Here is a 4,968-nt window from a genome sequence, read left to right on the forward strand (position 1 = left end):
AGCAGCTCAATTCACAATACCAAAGCTATGGAATCAATCCAGTTGCTCTTCAACAGATAAATGGATAAAGGAAATGTGGTGTACATACATAATGTAATATTACTTAGCCATAAAAAGAATGAAATTATGGCACTTGCCAAAATACGAGTGGCATTTGCCAATAAATGAGTCTCCAGACTATCATGCTGAGTGAAATAAGCCAATCCAAAAGCTGAATGTTCTTTCTCATATACAAATGCTAATACACAAAAAGATAGGGAGGGGAGAATAGAAGTACATTGGATTAGACAAAGGGAAATAAAGGGAAGGGAGGAGGGAAGGGAATAGGAAAGACCAGTAAATGAATCAGACATAAATTTCCTAGTTCATATATGAATAAATGACCAGTGTAACTCCACATAATGTTCAACCACTGGATGGGATCCTAATTAGAATAAGTTATTATATATATATAATCAAAATACACTCTACTGTCCTGAATATCTAAAAAGCATAAAATAATAGAGAAAATGTTTTATAAGTTGTCTTAATCCCTCTGCTTTTAAAATAATAGGAAGGGAAAGAGATATAAGGCTTTTTCCTCTTCTATAATTTATAGCACATTTAAACAGTGGTTATTGCAACCTTAATCAGAAGAAAAAAAATCAAAGTGGTGCCAAGGAAAATATAAAGACAAACTAAAATTAATTACAGAAAAACACAAATCATTAGTTTAAAACTAGTTGAATTAAATAAATTAAAATATACCAACTATGAGCAATATCTAATATTTCATGTTTTTCCTCTCTTCAGTCTTAAAAATGGAGAATGATGATATAGGCAAGTAGTCTAGTCTTAGTATTTGCCCCTTCCTCTGTTTAAAATGAACAATACAAAGAAACAGCTTACCTCTTAATATCTTATCCACAGTGCCTGGGATTTAGCCCTATAGAGATTTGTGAGCATGTTTTGTGTGTGCCTGTATGTGTACATAATATTTTCAAGTCCAGTCTGGAAAACAAATAGAAACATGATTGCCATCTTTGCCAAACTGTCTTTGAGAAGGTGCTGTGCTATTCTGCATTTGTCCAATGTAGCTAATAAGAATTTCTGTTGCTCTGCATCCTAGGCAGCGGTTAGAATTTTTCATTTGTTTTTTGGATTACAGTCATTCTACTAAGAATGTAGAAACAAAATTTTATCTTGTTTTGATTTGTAATTCTCTGGTAACAAATAATGTTGAGTATTTTCATATGCTTATTTGTTACTTGTTTATCTTTTCTGGTGAAAATCTTCTCAGATATTTTTCCCCATTTAGAAAAAAAGACTAGGTGGTTTATTTATTATTAAATTTTAAGAGTTCTTTGTATATTCAGTATATAAGTTATTTTCAATATATTTGTTTTGCAAATGTTTTATCTTAGTTTGTGGATTGCTTTTTGTTTATTTTATTTTATTTTTTTATTTTTTTGCTTCGGCAGGGTCATATGAGGTTTTATTTGGGGGCAAAAATAACTTGTTTTGGGTTGAGAGCATGGGCAATAGACTGGTTTCCCAGGCATAGAAGGGTACCTCAGGGGTGGTCTGTGGACTGAGCCTGAGCTCAGGTGGATCTCTAAACTTCCCTTTGCAGCTGTTTCCCCCACAGGCTCTGGGGCAGCTGCAGGAGGTAGCACCCTGGGAGAAGATACAGTGGCTGTTCACTTGGTCAGGACATCAAGGCTTGACACCAGATTCCTATTGTGGGTCTCAATCTTCTTCACAATCATGGCCTTGGTAGTGAAGGAGCTGCAGCTAGAGCCTCTGCCAAAGGTGACGTTGGCTGGAAGGAGCTCAGGCCACAGCTGAGTCCAGGGTTTGGGAGGCTCCTGTAGCCATCCTGTGTAGCCACTGATATTCTTCATATGGATACTGTTGTTCTGCATCCCAGATTCCAGCTGGCCCTCCAGGCCCTCTCACGGCTTAGAGTAGATGGACTTCTCCATGCCCAGGGCCAGCTTGACTTTCTTACGTAGCTCTTCATTCTTGATCTGGTGTACATTCTAGGCCTCAATTTCGGTCTGCCTTGGATTGCCATCTCCTGCTTCTGGGCACAGACAGGTGCAATGATGCAGTCCAAGTTCAGAGAGCGGCTATTCCCTGGGGGTTGCACCACAGATGTGTTGGCAATCTGGGACTGCATCGCATGCATTTCATGTAACTGCCTCTTCGTGTAACTGCCTGAGGGAGTTGATCTCCGCAGTCAGCTCTTCCTGGACAGACTCTAGATCCACCTTATTCATGTAAGCTTCATTCACATACTTCCCGATGACAGATTCATTCTCCGTCTCTCTGTAATCTTACTTACTGATCTCATACACATACTCTTTCTTGAAGCCCTCCATCAGCCCCTGCATGTTGCTAAGCTCCTCCTCCAGCTTAAGCTTCTGACCCAGTGACTCCAACTGTCTCGGACATTTGTAGCCTCAAACATGTGAACCCTGTTGCAGAGAGCTGTCTTGGGCTACGCGCCGAAGCAGCACTTGGTGTTCCTGAAAGCTCCACTTGGTCTCTGATGTCTTGTTCTGCTGCTTCAGGAACACACATTGTTGATGAAGGAGGCAAACTTGTTAGGATCTTGATCTGCTCCTTCTCCTGTGTGTGCATGGCCTGGTTGTTGGGGTCCACCTCCAATTTGAGGGTGTTGAGCAGGCTCTGGTTCACAGTGACTACTGGGATGTCACCCCCCATAACACCAGCCCTGCCCTAGATGTACCTCAGACCCATGCTTGTGCAAAGGCTCTGGCAGAAGTTGCTGCTGCAGCCCACCTGGCAGAAGCTGGAAGAGCCTATAGGGGCACCTGCTTCACTCACATGGGGACAGTTCCCCAAGGCCCCAAGGCTAGAATATTGCTGAATTGCGGAGGTCCAGCCCCGGCGGTGGGGAGGGGGGTGAGGGTCCAGGGTGGTCCTGAAGGACGAGTGGCGTTGGCGAAAGAAGAAGAGTCAGAACGACAGGTTGCAAGTTATGAGCAACCTCCAGAAGACATCTCATTGACCCTGGAGGGACCTTTATTTTTATGCCTTTTTTACAGGTGTTTTTTCAGGTAGCTAATGGATAGCTTCAAAGCCTGAAACTTTTTTGATTTACATGATTTTCAAGAATTACAATCTTTTCTGACATACATTGTTTACCTAAGATATTGAGTACATTGTTTAAAATATTTTTCTGTAACCTTAGACAATCATGATTAAGCTTTTACATTTTCACCTCAATCACTAGGTGCTAGGCGACACAACTAGATACATAACTCCTGGCCTATTATTCACTTCTAACTTTAAAGCATACCTATAATTATTTCATTAACCTTTAACTTTAAAGCATACTCATTATGATTATTGGTAAGCTTTTTTACTTCTAAACTAAAATCCCAGTAAAACACATTTAAAGTAGTGAAAGTCTATTATTTAAAAGCCTACTACTCTGAAGTGCCTCTAAAATATATCTTTGTTAATTTTACATTATTCTATTTTTAATTTCCAAGGTAATTTTCTTTTTTCATATAACTTATTCAACTGCTTTCTTAAAGAACTTCCTTGATCCTTGGTCAAAGCACACAGATTCTTATGTCTTTGTAATCTTTAACTAAAGGGCAGGATTTACACCTCAACTCATTTGTCATTTATATTAACTAGGTGTTTTCCATTTTCATCATAAGTTTCTGCATAAAGCAAAGGAGGGTCTATTGGTTGGGGAATGTATTTTTATTAGCCTCTTGTCCTCGAGGGGATACCATAAGCTACATACGGTGGTCCTTGTACTGTTGGCACAGCGATTGTTTTTCTGTAGCTGGGCTATTGTACAGGTTGTGGCTTTAGGATGGGGTTGCGGGGGGATAGTGTAAATTGTTAATCATGGGATAAATATTTCTCGTTGCTTAGGCTTGAGGAATAACACCATTTTTTGTATCCTGAGAGATATTGAAACACACCTCATGGCATGTCTCCATTGTATCCTTAGTCTCATTCTGGGAATTTTCCTGCAATCTCAGGCAATACATACTTTTATTATTGATTGACATATGCCCTGTTATCCATATCATGAGTATTATAAACAAAACACTTAACATTCCTAATGGTTCCAGTTTCCAGATGGTGCTGCCTTGCTGCAGCATCCCCCACACTGTGACCCTGTCAGACAGTGGATGCAGAAACACCTGAATCTGTTAGTAATGTAGGACTTCTGATTAACCCTGAAGGACATGGTGCATGTTGGAGTATAGGCAAGAGGGTTAAAGACTATACTTAGTTGAACAAATGCTTCTAGATAGTGGGCATAAATTGTCTTTTGATCTGCAAAAAGAACATATTCTACAAAATAGAAGTTTTAATTTTAATAAATACCAGATTACAAATTTTCTCTTCATGGATTGTGTTTTTAATGTAGGTAAGAACACATCACCAACCCAAGATATCCTAGACTTTCATATATTTTCTTTTATTTATTTATTTATTTTTTATTTTTTTTATTGGTTGTTCAAAACATTACAAAACTCTTGACATATCATATTTCAGACATTAGATTCAAGTGGGTTATGAACTCCCATTTTTACCCCAAATACAGATTGCAGAATCACATCGGTTACACATCCACATTTTTACATAATGACATATTAGTAACTGTTGTATTCTGCTACCTTTCCTATCCTCTACTATCCCCCCTCCCCTCCCCTCCCACCATCTCTCTCTACCCCATCTACTGTAATTCATTTCTCTCCTTGCTTTTTTTCCCCCATTCCCCTCATAACCTCTTATATGCAATTTTGTATAACAATGAGGGTCTCCTTCCATTTCCATGCAATTTCCCTTTTCTCTACCTTTCCCTCCCACCTCATGTCTATGTTTAATGTTAATCTTTTCCTCCTGCTCTTCCTCCCTGCTCTGTTCTTAGTTGCTATCATTATATCAAAGAAGACATTGGGCATTTGTTTTTTAGGGATTGGCTAGCTT

At 39.1% G+C, this 4,968-nt stretch overlaps 1 pseudogene; it reads right to left on the bottom strand.

Moving 5' to 3' along the window:
* Positions 1-1,934: 1,934 nt before the first annotated feature.
* Positions 1,935-2,709, bottom strand: LOC107139710 (annotated as a pseudogene).
* Between the last annotated feature and the right edge of the window lie 2,259 nt (positions 2,710-4,968).

The sequence above is a fragment of the Marmota marmota genome, unplaced genomic scaffold (genome assembly GCF_001458135.2).
Source record: "Marmota marmota marmota unplaced genomic scaffold, marMar, whole genome shotgun sequence".
In the NCBI taxonomy this organism is placed as follows: Eukaryota; Metazoa; Chordata; class Mammalia; order Rodentia; family Sciuridae; genus Marmota; species Marmota marmota.